Source organism: Dermacentor albipictus, chromosome 10, assembly GCF_038994185.2.
Source record: "Dermacentor albipictus isolate Rhodes 1998 colony chromosome 10, USDA_Dalb.pri_finalv2, whole genome shotgun sequence".
NCBI lineage: Eukaryota > Metazoa > Arthropoda > Arachnida > Ixodida > Ixodidae > Dermacentor > Dermacentor albipictus.
The window spans coordinates 76,991,594-77,007,345 of record NC_091830.1 but is presented as its reverse complement, the minus strand read 5'-3'; the positions used below and the strand labels follow the sequence as shown (position 1 = coordinate 77,007,345).

The 15,752-nt window shown below is 46.8% G+C and overlaps 1 long non-coding RNA gene across 1 annotated transcript; it reads left to right on the top strand.

The window, feature by feature from the left end:
* The first annotated feature begins 3,627 nt into the window (after nt 1-3,627).
* Nucleotides 3,628-15,321, top strand: LOC135897986 (uncharacterized). Its single transcript, XR_010563229.1, has 4 exons — nt 3,628-3,719; nt 5,800-5,868; nt 8,962-9,021; nt 15,125-15,321. It is a non-coding gene; the product is annotated as an uncharacterized lncRNA (long non-coding RNA).
* Nucleotides 15,322-15,752: the final 431 nt, after the last annotated feature.

The window sequence follows — 15,752 nt, the reverse complement described above, 5'->3', positions numbered from 1 at the left end:
GATGAACCCCTTATTTCTTGTCATGATGAACTTGATTTTTGTGGTTATTTACGTAGAGCTGGTACTGTTCGTGTGTGTCTGAATTTTAGTGTCTCGTCATCTGCGGGCTATTCATTGCTATTCAATTTATGTGTTTGAAAATAAAACAAGCACAGCAACAATGCCTTGGTTTAGGCAAGCTGGTCCACCTTGACAGTTTTCATGAAAACGCGCTAAAGACGGAGACGCTCGAAAACGCAAGGAGATTGCGCCAGTTTGGTTTCGTTAGGTTCGGCGCCTACGGATATGGCTCAATCCACTACGGGGGATCAGCCATGAATCGGGTGGCAGTAGGTAAGAAGGGAAGAATACCTAAATAGAGCTTTGTAATTTATAAATCATAAGAAATAAATATGAAAAATCATATGAAAAAATTTTCAGGATGTGTTGTTTTAAAATTTGAAGCTAATATATTTGTGTTCATATCGAGGAAAATGAAACAATGAAATTGACATGGGAGTGTCTTTTTTTTATTTACAAAATAAATATGGCATCAAATACGTTCCTATTGTAGTGTCCTAGTGCCGACGCCCCAAGAGACAGTATCACAGCGAGCGTGAGGACCAATGCGAGGACCAAACCAATCCTCCTGACATCGTTTTCTCTGCATGGCAAACCCTACGACACTCTATAAAGAAGTGTTCCATAGTTTCAAGTTCGTTGCAATAAAAACAATGAGGAGAAGGTGCCGAACCAGACCTACGGGAATAAAAATTAAGCATTGGTATTCGACAAAGCATTCTAGTGAACGAGATTCAAATTTTCTTGTTGGACACCACTTGCTGTACCAAGGTAATCTGAGGTGCTGGAAATCATTTTTATTTGATTCACATGACTTATCATGCTCTCATTGAACGCAAAATTTTCGAAATCTTGCAGCCGTGATGTATGCCGAAGGTTTCAGGATCCTCAGTACAGGACATATAAGGGATGCCGCCTCAAGTGCGTCTGCTAACTAATTTAAAGTGAGTCTCATGTGTCCTGGTAACCACAACAAAGAGAAGAGGCGTATATGTTGGGGGATATATGAATGGAATTCTCGGAGAACACTAGATGAATTTGGCACCGTTAGAGCAGAACAAACGGATAAGAAGACGGTTATGATTACGGCTGAATAAATAAATGAAGCTAGCTTTTATAGAGCTAGAATGATAGCCAATAACTCGTAAGCCAATCGGCGTAAATATGGGCAACCGAAGAGAGAAAGACGAATTTAATCATGGCGAAAAAATTTCCACTTCTGCTTCTCTTCAGTGACAAAAGCATCTGCGGCTATTATTGTACTTAAAGCGACGTTCTCAAGTTGGTCATCTAACGAACCTTTTAGGTATGTAATAGGCAGACGCTTAGCGTTATTAGGAAAACATATTACCGAATTCAACGCTTACTGTGGCAGCAGTTAAATTAGGGAAAACCAGATAACGTATTGATACTTGCAATGCTCCTAATAGCTTCTGACCCAGAATTGCCTGGGGACGATGCAGTCGAGACCACTGATTAGCAAAGAATGCAGCCGACTCTCGAACGAACACATAGGGGTAGCGTCTCTCGGGAGAAGTGTAGATATTCAGTAATGTCTGGACTGTCAGTATCCGAAATAGAGTTTGAAGAGAAGGCAGCTGAGTTTCATGATAAAGAATATTTCTCGCTACAAATATTGTAAGGTCAAGACATCGACGTGATGATTCGCGTTCTAAAAGAACGACAGGGCGTAATTTGTAAGCAGGACTTCCAGAAAATAGTGCGCAACCAAACACTAAAATGAGGACAGGATATGAGCAATAAATCATCACAAGAGTCTGCCTGCGCATTCCAAAATGACTGTTGCTGACTCTTCGTAATAAACCAACAGCCCGCGCTCCTTTAGATGCGTTGTATTCTATGTGTGTCCACCAATTAAGCTTTTCTGTAAGAATGATTCCCATATATTTTAATGATGGTACCTGTGAAGTTATCAAGTGATCATGCTTCAGTGTTATTCGGACGGGAATAGTAAAGGGGAAACTATAATGACACTTTTGTTGACATTTAGCCACATTTGTATTCACCTATGCCATATTTCAAATTGATTGAAATATGATTCCATTCTTTCTAAAAGCTATGTATATCGCTTGACACCGAAAAAGTACAATATCATCAGCGTATACGTATACATGCACATCACTGTGTGTAGGAATATGACTCAGTAAAATAATAAATAAAATGGGGGAGAGTACTACGTCATGAGGAACGCCCCTTGTCTGTTTGTAACGTTGAGAAGAAACACAGTTTTGATACCAATAAAATGTAGGTCCGCTCAGGAAATTACGAATCCATGCAATTATGAACTGCGGGAGATTCACACTTTCAAGACTGTCGATCAAGATGTTGTCATCAACGCTGTCATATGCCTTCGCAATGTTTAATGTCACTAAGAAGGTCGCCTACTAGTTGTTGCGGCGAGCGAGTTGAATTCAACTCTTCAAATCAACATGAGCACAAACAGACAAGGGGCGTTCCTCATGACGTAGTACTCTCCCCCACGTTTTGGTTTGGTCCTCGGATTGGTCCTTACGCTCCCTGTGATACTGCCTCTTGGGGCTTCGGCACTAGGACACTACAATAGGAACGTATTTGATGGCATATTTAATTTTGTAAATAAACAAAGAGACTGCCATGTCAATTTCACTGTTTCATTTTCCTCTATATGAACAGAAATATATTAACTTCAAGTTTTAAGACAACACATCCTGAAAATTGTTGATAACGATTAGTATTTATTTCATAGGATTTATAAATTACAAAGCTCTATTTACGTATTCTTCCCTTTTTACCTACTGCCACCCGATTCATGGATGATCCCCCGTAGTGGATTGAGCCATATCCGTAGGCACCAAACCAAACCAAACCAAACCAAACTGGCGCAATCTCCTTGCGTTTTCGAGCGTCTTTGTCTTTAGCGCGTTTTCATGAAAACTGTCAAGGTGGACCAGCGCGCCCAAACCAAGGCATTGTTGCTGTGCTTGTTTTATTTTCCAACACATAAATTGAATAGCAATGAATAGCCCGGAGAAGACGAGACAGTAAAATTCAGACACACACGAACAGTACCAGCTCTACGTAAATAACCACAAAAGTCAAGTTCATCATGACAAGTAATAAGGAGTTCATCCTATCGTTTCTCCTCTTGCTTCTTTATTCCTTTCTTTATGTTTTTTTGCTATGGCAACGCACACGCTGCAGTTCGGATCGACGACCTACATCGCGACAACATGTCAGAAAGGATGCATACAGGGTGGTTTAACTTACAAAGGAAAGGGTCGTCAAATCGTTGTTCTTATCGTAGCTTTATTTTAGCATCCCTGACAACTCTCGCGTTTCTCGTAGGCATGTCTATCTCCCGTTTATACCGGCTCATATCTCTCATGTCAAAGCCGTCTTACCTATCAAGCGCAGCTATACCTGTACTTGCAATGACACTAAACTCAAAAGACAATAACCTGCAACGTCCGGCGTCGACTAACGGAAACCTGACACGTGTCAAGGCCAAAACACGCAGGAAAATTTCGCTTCAGCGGCCAGCCGTTCTAATATTTAAAAGCGTACGAATAACAAGCCGGCGCACTTCAATCGATCTGAGGATCGCCCCAGGTAACCCCGGTCTTCTGGAACGAAGCTTCTTTCGACTCCTTAGTTAGACGGTAAACGACGATGCATTTCCTTTCTCTAGTTGTTAAGTTCGCATTTTGGGGCGCAAATCACGGTGCTGAGCAGATCTCATTTATACTCTGGCCGATATCGCAGTCTCTCGCTGAACCGGCTTCAAACATCCCATAAAGTCTCGCCAATCACGCTTTGTCACTGCAACCTTGTTCATAGACTGGCTCAGGCTCAAGAGACGCATGTTTGCACTTCTGACGACATAAATAGTGTGCGACAATTTTACATGAAAGTACACGAACCATAGCTATACCTTTCCTTCCTATGTGACTCGCTGTTTATTCGCCATGAATAGGTTCAGTGAGAGAAGTCCCTCCAGCATTCGTGTAGCGTTGTCTGCCCTGTAGGAGACGCAGATGTAACATCTCGTCCTCCCTCGAGGATATGAAATGCTGGTTTGTTTTGTGCGAACGAGATAGAAGTGGTTCGTGATGGGCGGCTTACCGATATACTTGTGAATACAACGTACTGTTGCAGTACTAATCTGTGAGGCCAAACATCTGTGGCTTAGAATATGGAAACAAAGAATTCCACGAATCCGATGGAAAGGAAAATAACAGGGGCAGCATTAGGGCGTAGTATGAGTATCAAGAATACAAGTGTAATACGTGTAGGATGATGTTGTAGTAGGGATTAAAGGCAAAGAGGAGAATAAGACAGCTTATAATGTATTGCGCAGAGAAGAAAAATCTGCTAGAGTAACACTTGGTGTGAATGGAAGTAAAACGCACAAGAGGACGGCAGGCAATTTGTCGGAGCAATCAGGTAGGGTAACCAGCAGGTGTAGTATTGGGCCAGTTTGCCGAAGGCACGGTTGACTAGAAACATTTTGATGTGGCCTTCGACCTGCAGTTAGCCGCTGATATGTCATCTTAACAATGGTTGCTGTTGCGACCGATGCGTCAAACAGTCCGAATTTTTTCGCGCACAGCAAATTTAACCATGGATTAGATTTTCTACCGCCACCATGTGGTGACAATACTTCAGCGCTACCTTTGTATTGTCTTTGTTGACTCTATCTGCCTTAGCTCTCTGAGACGACCACACATTGACAAACGTCTTGGAATGGGCAGAAATTAATTCTTTTCCGCATGTCTCCCGCGAACGAATGTTTGCGTAATTGAGTCCCTGTAAAGCTTACAGAACAGGAAAGTGGAATTAGAGGAAGGGCAAGAAGGTCGGTCTGAGCTAGAATGATCTATCTTGCCATTAAACCAGGAATAAATGCTAGAGAGAAATCTATCTATCTATCTATCTATCTATCTATCTAGCTATCTAGCTATCTATCTATCTATCTATCTATCTATCTATCTATCTATGTATCTATATATCTATCTATCTATCTATCTATCTGTCTGTCTCTCTGTCTGTCTGTCTGTCTGTCTGTCTGTCTGTCTGTCTGTCTGTCTGTCTGTCTGTCTGTCTGTCTGTCTGTCTGTCTGTCTGTCTGTCTGTCTGTCTGTCTGTCTGTCTGTCTGTCTGTCTGTCTGTCTGTCTGTCTGTCTGTCTGTCTGTCTGTCTGTCTGTCTGTCTGTCTGTCTGTCTGTCTGTCCGTCTGTCTGTCTGTCTGTCTTCCAGCCATATATCAGTTTTCGTATAAAACACTCTTTCGATATATCAGATTGATAGATCGAAACACAAGATACGGTGTAGACTAGCTGATCAGTCCACTTTCTCGGCAGCGTGTTCCTCGAGGATTCGATGTATCATTTCGTTATATGAACGGAGTTATGTTACATGAGCGTCGATAAACAATTTTGAGGTGTATTTTGTGGAGAACAATTTGTTTTATCCGGCTTTCCGATGTTCGAGTTTAACTTTAGTAGAGAGAATACCAATTTTATTCGCGTAGGTAGGTCAGTAGCGTGAGCAATGTAAGATCGATATTAGCGCTGATGTGCGTTAAACAAGCGTGCTCATAGCCTGTCAATCAAGACCGCCTCGCGCATCGAACCACCATAACGAGGTTAAATTTGGAGTTGCACCGGAGTGAGTGGGGTGAATGATGGTTGGCGTGTCAGCACGTGACTCATTGCGAATGGAATCTTATTTCGCTGGCAGATCAGCAAGGTCAGCGCAGTACCAACATGCGGTTCTTCTCCGTAGCCGTCCTTCTTGGATTCCTGGTCGGTGAGTGAGACTAACATTATTATTTCAATAAATTTAGATAGCTGAGTGTTGCCTGCTAACATGAAATGGACTAAGAGGATTGCGTGATTTTTCCCTCAAATCGCTCGTTTCCCTTCTGCGTCGATGTGCGTTTGTCGACCCTTTCATTAGCAGCGTCTCGATATTGAAAAGCAATCTTCTTTTTCGATATTTCGACTGGTAAACACCACATAAAAAACCTTATAATAGCGTTAACTGCAAAAGTATTTTTTGACAACCCAATACAATATCATAAGCGTATTGAGTACGTACATTTGCAGTTTCGTTGAATCGCGACCAGGTTTGACGAACATTTCCACATGGTTGCTCTGTATTATTGCTAGCGTTCTTTTTGGCATCCGAAGGCTATCATGTGAACAAAGATTGTTCGCCCTCTTGTAATCGAGAGTAGATATCAGCATGCAATGGAAACCGACGAAGTAGATTCGTTGGACATGATACTATCCACGATCTTGAAATGGTTGTAGTGCATGTTCGCAAAGGCACATCCACCACACCGCAATGCAGTACCCTACACCACAGCACACCGCACCACGTCATGCTGTGCACTGGTGCACATGAACGCTGCCCAGCTAGAAGACAACCGGCCGACGACGGCTCGACAGGCAGCTAAGGCGTCACGAGACCAATTTATTGAGAAACGCTGGCGGCTGAGACGCTGGCTCCCGCTTGCTGGTTCGGGCCTCGACGGACCACGCGGGTGAAAGGCTTAACCCGCAGCCGCCCTATTGCCTGAGGGGAGAGGGTATCGCCGTGACATCACCTCGCTCTCGGAAACTAGCGCTATTGCCACGTTGCCTTTCAGCGCTAGCTGTCGCCCCCGTTCTAACTGCGCCTTCGTCAGGCCAAATCAAAACTCGACAAGCGTCTCAATGCGCTCGCTTTCCCCCGATGAGTTCGTAACTCGAAGGACCGCTCAGCGGAGTTGTTACATTAATGCGTTCGCATTCACAACTCAGAAGAAGTGTTTTAACGCGACAGCGTTAAGGAGCTCGTCTCGCAGAAAAGCTGGTGTCGTCGGTGGGGTTGGCTGCGAGCGAAAACCAGGGTCTACAGAGTGTGAGACGGAGACGCTACCACTCAGCTAGGGTCTATGTTCGATGGTTCAAAGCGCCTCTAGCGAATGCGGTGTTGCCTTAGAAACGGGCCGCAGAAAGTTCTACTGCGGTGTATATTGGTCATTATGAACATATAAATTACAGAAGTCGCAGTTAAACGAGTAGCGAAGTATGTTTCCGTTACATTTCTTCTGCGCTTGGCGCACACGCAGAGCCACCTTGCGGCAAGCACAGAAGACCCGCTCCTCGCAATGTGCGGCGCTGCCCCGACAGCTGGCGCGCCACTCCCCCTCTTCTTCCCTTCGTCTCGTTTGAGCTCATTGGGGCTGTGCGGGGAGCGATGCGAGGATGCCCCAATACCTTTTCGTTTAATAAGTTTTCTCGCTCTCTCCCAACTTCCAGCGCGCGTCACTCGAACCCTCATAATTAGGCGAAGCGGCTTCTCTTTCCACTCCCAGCGCGATTCCTAGGTGCAGCGTCCGATGCGGGACGCCTCTGACGTGTTCGCTGCGCCGTAGCGCGTCTGGTAGGAACGTTTCCCCTGTGATGTGTGCCGTGCAGCTGGCGAGGAGTCATGCGTCTGCGTGGTACTCCTGGAACAAATAATTAGAAAAATGTTCTGCTGTGGACCTGGAAGTCCACAGCAGAACTGGACAGACTTGGACAGACAGCAGACTTGGACTTGGACTATGAGAACTATGTCTTTGTGTGACTCAATAGCATGCCGAGGGCATTTGAGGGCGGTGTGAACGGAGTGCATAACGCTAACGCGTTCCACTCTTGAAGGCGAAGCTTAAGCGTCCTCCAACGTTATTTCTGTCCCGGATTTTTTTTTATTAATTTGCAACTACACGAAGCAAAACGGATGACAAAGCCAGATACAGCATAAGGGAAATCAGGCGCTACGTTTATTAAAAAAAATATAAAAAAAATGAATAGGAGCGGATTAGAAGCTGCGAATAATTGTCGAGCCAAAGCCGCGTCTTCACGCGTAGGGTGTTTTTTCCAGTTCAGCTGCCATGGCAGCCGCATTACCGTCCGTCTGCTCGGGTGACTGTGTAGAAGATTAGCTGCAGAAGATTAATTTTCGTTTACCGCAGGCATCACGTAGTACGTGATCTTACTGTAGTATAAGAAGAGGCAAGTGCATCAATACATCCTCCTGTGCAAGGCATCTGGGCGATCAAATTCATTACTATTCTACGAAGGAGAAAAATTGGAGTCTGTAGAAGAGAATAAGTTTCCTAACGAATATTAGAATATGTCCACGAGTCCATGTGAACGTTTCTGCGGCCTCGAAATGGAGAAAAGCGAAAGAAAAATGGATAAAACAAAAAAGGACCACACTAAAGAACGAGGAACGACCCTATACAATAATGATATGCAGATGTTTTATTAAAATATTAAATGTACGATAAATACAATAAATATGTCGCCACTTATAATTTACCAGGCCATGAAGACGGCGATAGGATAACGCAGATATAGAACAACAAAAAGATGGTGACAACGAAGTACTGCTTCCTTGCTGAAGAAAATCGAAATCAACTTATGCCCAGTTTTTTTAGTAATGTGATCTTTTGTCTCATAATTATTATCTCTTTTAGAGTTTACGAGTAGTTTCAGCTTCATGCTCAATTGTGTGTGTACAATTACTGCAGTTTCTCCTTATTCGTGTCTTTGCTAGGTAGTAGCCGCTTCTTGTTACAACCTGTGTCATCGCGTGATGGTGACCAATAGACTAGGTAGCTATTGATGTGCCACGTCATTATCTCGCCACACTCATCCGCCACTGCAAAATACAGCTTTGCTTCTATATCTTGTTACAAACGCCCATATCATTTGAATGTAGGACCCGCGCTACTAGGAGTAAATAACAGCACTTCCCCATTTCACGAAATACCGCTTACAACAAAGGAAATTTTGCGTACTGATGAGTTCGTTATAGAGATGGTCTATGTTATGCGCATGCACATTGTGTTTTACTTGCGTGCAGCTTTCCTGGCCTTCTGCTGCACAACAGCGGAGGAAACACACCTGCCGCATCTGCGAGTCCGTAAGTACATGAGTATTATTACAGTTTGAAGTATGTTGTTTGATGTAGCCAAACCATGATATGAATATGACGCGCGCCGTATAGTGGGGACTCCGGAATATTTTGCCCCCTCCCGTGGTTTTCAGACCTTTAGGAGCTCTTAAACAGCCCCTGAAACGGTTCCGACAAATTTTGTAGACACGTAGAGTGCAGCTTAAGAAGAACATTCGCATCACAATTTAAGTGAAGCGTTAAGTATTAATGGAGCTACAAGCTATTACAAGTTACCCTCCTCCCTAGCCATGCTTTTCCTCCACAACTCATTCGCCTAGCGATCGGGGCTAAGCTCCACCTTCACTGGTTCTGCGTCATGATGCGACGTCACATCGTCCACTTCTGGTTGTTTTGGAGCCCGCCCCCGCCCGCGCGAAACGTCTCCGCTAGCCGCTTGGCCATCGACCCGAAGCGAGAGCTATCGAAGCAGCGTGCGTTGCGAGCATTCTGTCGAAACGCCGACCGTATCTGGTATTCCCGTAAGCACAGGCAAGCTATGTGTTCCGGCAGATGGCTGTAGGCATAAACTCAAGCTGGTGAAGGAACATTACCGTAGGCGCACGTGAGAGGCCTGATCGGTCTGCACGGCACAGCGACTTGTTGGCACAGAGCTTAACCAGCCAAACAAAGAGCTAATATTGCTCTAAACAAGTGGAAATAATTTTAAACATCTACAAAAACAACGTGTTGATGATTACCCTCCTGCGAAAAATTTACACCATCAGCAAAGAAGAGCACGTTTTGTGACTGCTACTGTGTGTGGTTGAGCTCTAGGCCACCAGGTGGCTGCACCGTGCAGACCATTCACACTTGCGCTTCTGCTCACCCGTTAGACGGCACAGTCAAGCGGCCAGGCCTTGTCCCCTTGCGCTTGCGTTTGCCCTAATACCGGACTCGCGAAACGCTATTGCGTTAGTGATCTTCCGGTGTAAGTCACAGCCGCAATCGCGCAAATCCTGGCACCGATCATCCGATCGGTGCCAGGATTTGCACCGATCGGTGCGGCAGTCCGATGCGCTGCAGCCAGTCCGCTCGTCTACTGGCTTGAAGAGAGACACGATGTCGCAGCTGGACATATTGCCAGTCGCTACGTTTGCAATCCACAACGCAACAAAGTCGAACCATGGCGACGTGAGTGTCTGTGTGTACTGCCGTTTTGCGAAACGACGGGCAGGTGGATATAATCCCCAGTGCTCGTGCTGCCATGTTAGGGGAGCCTAAGTGGAGCCAATGAGAAAGCACTGAAGTATTGTTGCAATGGCGCACGAGTTGTCGCCAGCGTGGGTGATTCAGCAGCCACATAGTGATTGATACACAGTGGTTCTTTTGTTGTCCGTTCACCATGATGGCACACGTACCATCTCTCCTGGTGTTTCAGTAATGTTTACAAATTTAGGCTCGTGTTAGGAATTTACGAACGTTGCGTCTAGGTTTACCAAAAGTTTTGTTGACGAAATAGCTTCGTTCTTTTGTCGGCGATGATACTCTTGTAAGGAGTTGATGGTGAAAGGACGCAAAGGTGTACTTGCTTCGGTTAAGGTAATTCTGACAAGTTCCTGGCAGGCGTGCGGCATGACGGCACGCTGTACACTTCTTCAATAATCATGCATTAATTCAATACAGTTTCTTTATTGGTGTACAAGAAGAAGAAACTTTAATAAAGAATAGTCCGGCAGTTCTTGCTGTGGTGGCCTCAGGTGACGGCTCGAAGTCCATGGACTCGAGCGGCATCTTCGGCTTGCAGGACGGCCCTGAGCTGGTCTGCCAGCTCTGAACTTCTGATAGCCGCCTCCCAGCGGCGGCGACGCCTACGGAGAAGGTCCCCGGCGGCTCCCGCATCCGGGGCAGCGTCGGGAAGAAGCGAGCTCGAGCCCTCCCCTACCCTGGCAACGGCCGCGATTATGGACGCGTCGCTAACGGAGCTGGTTTGATTACCGTTGTTGCCGGCACACTCCCAAAGCATGTGTCGCACCGTTGCTCTCTGTCCGCATGTTTTACACGCGTCTGTTGAATATAAACGCGGATAGCAGTGGTGTAAGGTAGCGGGGCTGCGGTAGGCGTGTGTCTGGAGCAAGCGTAACGTTACGGCCTCGTTCCTGTTCGATTTATCGTGCGGTGGCGGGAATGTGCGTCTTTCGAGTCTGTAGTGTTGGGTGAGGTCTCTGAACGTGGTTAGGCTATCGCCCCACGCCCAGTGTGCTTTTTGTTGTTGTGTTGCTGTTGTACTGTCCCGATCCGGCAGATCCGATGCCCCGCTCTCGGGGGCGGAGGCGGCCACATAATCAGCGGCGGCTCGGCGTGTGAGACCTCGAGCCGTGGCATGGGCCGCCTCGTTTCCCGCGAGCGGAACATCGGTGTGTGCTGAGGCCTAGACAAAGAAGACCGTAGAATTTTGGGATTGCGAGGGCGATGACGATTCGCCGTCGTCAGAAATTTGGAGTATGCGGGCCGCTTCCCGCGAGACACGACCGCGCGCGAAGCCGCGGATTGCCGCCTGCGAGTCGCTGATCACGATCGCAGCGTTCGGCACCGCGACGAGTGCTAGGGCTATCGCGGCTTCTTCGGCCGCCTCGGTGTGTCCCGTGGTCACCGTGGCGCTCGCGAGCCACTTACCCGAGCGGTCTACAACCGCTATCGCGTGTGCGCTTCTCCCTCCTCCATATCGCGCCGCGTCTACGTATACCGCCTTGTTCCTCATACCAAACTTCTTCTGAAGGTCGCTTGCTCGTTTGTTGCGTCTCCCGGTGTGGTGCGTCGGGTGCATGTTCTTGGGAAGCAACGGGATGATCAGGCGGTCGCGAACAGAGGCGGGAACCGCCGTCTTTTCTCCCTCTGAGTATGGTACGCGATGCTGAGCGACTCGAGGATGCATCGACCTGCCTTTGACCTCGATAATCGTTCGTATTGCGCAATGTCGTGCGCCTCGATTAACTCGTTAAGGGAGTTGTGAACTACGAGCTCTATAAACTTGTCGGTGCTCACGTTGAGTGGAACGCCGACAGCCCTCTTGAAAGCCTTTCGGATCATGCATTCGACTTTGTTTTTTTTCGGACCCGATCCAACTCAGGTAGCCGCATAACATACGTTATGCGGCTTATCGGGTACGCCTGCACGAGACGGATCGCGCACTCTTCACGCATGCCATTGCGTCTATTCGTGATGCGACGCAAGAGTCGGATCGTGTCATTTACCGAATGACGAAGTATTCGCACCGTCTCTCCGTTATGGCCGTTTGCCTGCAGGTGTAACCCTAGGATTCTAATTTTCTCTACGTACGGTACGGGAGTACCATCTTTCTTTTCTTTCTTTCCTTTATTTGTTTCCATTGCTAAAATACAATGACGAGGGCTAAGAGAAAAGCTGCAATGAGGCAGCTTGAGGTGCCCTTAGCCCCCGTATTACATGGTGGCAGTGAGTAGCGCAATCAACCGTTCGCAAAGAACATTACATATAAATAATACTTACAATCATCAATCAAGAGACTTTTCTATGACGGAACAAACAAACAAGGAACAAAGAAATGGGATAAGGACAAATAAAAGCAATGCAGATAGTAGGCACCACCACATTACATACACTTGGCAATACATAAATAAAAGTTAATGTAATGCCAATGTAATGCGTATTTTGGAATATTCCCGTTCCTCTTCGCGCAGGGTTTTACGACCCCTCCTTGTGGGTTTGTAGAGTAAGAGTTCGGACTTGGTAGCCGAGCACTCGAGGCCCGTTCCACGCAAGTAATCCTGAACCGCATCTACTCCTGCCTGTAGCGTTCGCTCGACGTGACCGTCACATCTTCCCCCGGGAACCCAGAGGGTGATGTCATCCGCGTAGAGACTGTGATATAATCCTTCTATTTCTGTTAATTTCTCGGGTAGACCAAGTAGAACTAAATTAAAGAGTAATGGTGATATGACGGATCCTTGCGGCGTGCCGCACGGACCCGTCTCAAATTCCGGCGATTTCTCGTCGCCGACGACGACGCATGCGCGCCTGCCCGCGAGGAAATCTCTAACGTAATTATACATTCTTTGGCCTAGTCCTAACGTTCTAATTGTTTTTAAGATCGCTTCGTGCTTAACCTTGACAAAGGACTTTTTATTATCTAAGCCTAGAATTGCCTTAGTGGAGCTGGTAGTGTCGTCTACGATCTGGTGTTTAAGCTGAAGCAATACGTCCTGTGCGGAGAGGTTGCGGCGGAATCCTAGCATGGTGCGCGGGAACGCGTCATGATCTTCGAGAAAGTCGGTCACGCGGGTGAGAACTGCGTGTTCCATGAATTTACCGACGCAAGAAGTAAGCGAAATCGGTCTTAGATTATCGAGCGTAACTTGCTTGCCTGGTTTAGGAATCATGATAGCGCGGGCCCGTTTCCACGCCTCGGGAAGCGAACCCTCTCGCCAGCACTCATTGACGTAGGCCGCGAGTCGGGAGATTGACTCGTCGTCTAGGTTGCGGGGAGTCTTGTTGGTAACCCGGTCCCGGCCGGGCGCCGATCGAGTGTTGAGTTCGAACAGGACTATCCGAATTTCCGATTCGCTAAATTCTGCGTCCAGTTTCTCGTTTGTGACGCCGTCGTACTCGGCGTGCTGGATGCTTTCGGCCTTCTTAAAGTAACGGTCACGTATTGAGTCGAGGAAGTTATCGCCTTTATAATCTCTCACTAGTGTACGAGTCTTGTGGCCTTGAGCGGCCCGAGTCTCCTCCGGATCTAATAGGTGTCTAAAAAGGCGCCAAGCGCTCGCCCCGGTCATCTGCCTCTCGAGGCCGTTGCACGTGTGGCATCTTCCCTGCCATATATAAATGTTTATTGTTTTGACGCAAGACCTTTTGTCAGATATCCTCACTGAAGCTTAACTGAAGGCAGGAGACAGTGCTTCAGAATACAGAGGCTCGTGGTCATGCTTACCGTACTGTTGCCTATTTAAAAGGAAATGGGGCCTTATGCGTTTCATATACTTAAACTCACTGAATTTCAATTCACGGACTTCAATTCACTGGGAATCACAGACTCACGAACGCCTCCAAGTCCAAGTGGCTGCGAGTGAGCTGACTCGGGATCTTGTTCGGAGCATTGAGGCTACTACAAAAATCACTAGCGTAAATTCTGGCGCTATTGTCTGAGGGAGGTAGCCAGCGTGATAGCCGAATGGCTATGGTGTTGCATTGCGTTCCTGAGCACGAGGTCGTGGGTTCAGTTCAGGCCGCGGCAGTCGCCTTCCAATTGAGTGAGGATGCAAAATGATCGTGTACGAGAGCCCCCACTACGGCGCGCCTCATTGTCAGATAATGTTTCAGACAAGCACGTAAAGCCGAAGAATTCTTTTTGTTTTTCTATGGGAGCTGCAAGAATGGTGGCTCAGCCAGAATATGAATGATGGGCAGCACACGAATTTCCCGAAACCTAGTCCTCCTGGCTTTAAACGGCTTTGTGAATTAGCAACCTAACCATATTCAACCAGAGATTACTTCATAAACAAAATTATTTGCAAGTGTTGCACATGCGCGACGATGTAAATTGTTTTGTTGTCTTTTGAAAACTGTAAGTGGTGAGAAACTTAGAAAAACAAAAACGTAGTAGGTGCGTCACGGAAAAGTTGGAAGTCACAAGATGAAGGTTAGACATGCATGCACTAAGCAACGTTCTCGCGGTAGCTGAGCGGTCGCAATGTCAGAGTTCCCTGAAGTAGCGTTTGCACGAAAGTCTCTCGCGTGGACCATAGCCTCCGGAGCCACCGTGCTGACGGTTAGGCAGTGAAGTGCACGTAGTCCAAACCTCATAGTGCAAAGTTTAAAGAGCGCAACAAGATGCGGTGAAGGAACGCTTGCTCACTTCACCAGCGCTATTGCCGTGTGTACTTGTGGCTTTTGCCCTCGTCTTTTCGCACTGTTTGAACTTGCGGTATGTGGCAACTTGCCAGAACATAAATGCTCCTCACTCCAAACCTGTCTGTTACTGTTCCAACAACACAGCCTCTCGCAGGTCCATGTGGCCAGCCGTGGCTCCTCATAGTTTTCGAAACTGTGGCCACGAATGATGTGACATGACGACGTCAACTGCATTTTGCAGGTCGCGCCTGCCGACATGCCGGCAACTGCGACAAGAAATGCAAGGACAGCGGCCACAAAACAGGGTACTGCGGCGGACACAGACAAGCACACTGCATTTGCACTGATTAGGCAGCGGTACTCGCCAAAAAACTCCAATAAAGCCATAACCTGTGCTTGCTGTGCGTGGTGCTGCCAATAAAAAAAGAAAGAAAACAACTTCATGTGTTGCATGACATGGAAATTCATTTTACCGGCAGCGGCTGGTTCTTAAGCATACCTGCTGTATGATCCTGAGCGACAACCTTCCGTGTACTACCGTCGAATGCTAAATAGCAGTTACTGGACATTTTCCAGTAGTTGCTCAACCGGTCAATACAAATGACGCCATACATTAGATCTAGTTATCCGATGGCACAGTAAAAAAATGGACAACCAAGAAAAAAATTAAGCTTTAAGAATAAATAAGTCCCGTGGAGTCCCGTGAAGTACGCGTTCAGCGTCAGCAAAAATATGGTAGGCCCAAAAAAACTAAGAGACGAACCACAGGTGGCGACGTTCGTTTCGAAGTAGCACGCCACTTTTTCGTGACGCCATGGATTTTGACTGCACCTCATACTACCAAGAGCAATGAAGAAATACGCTGCATT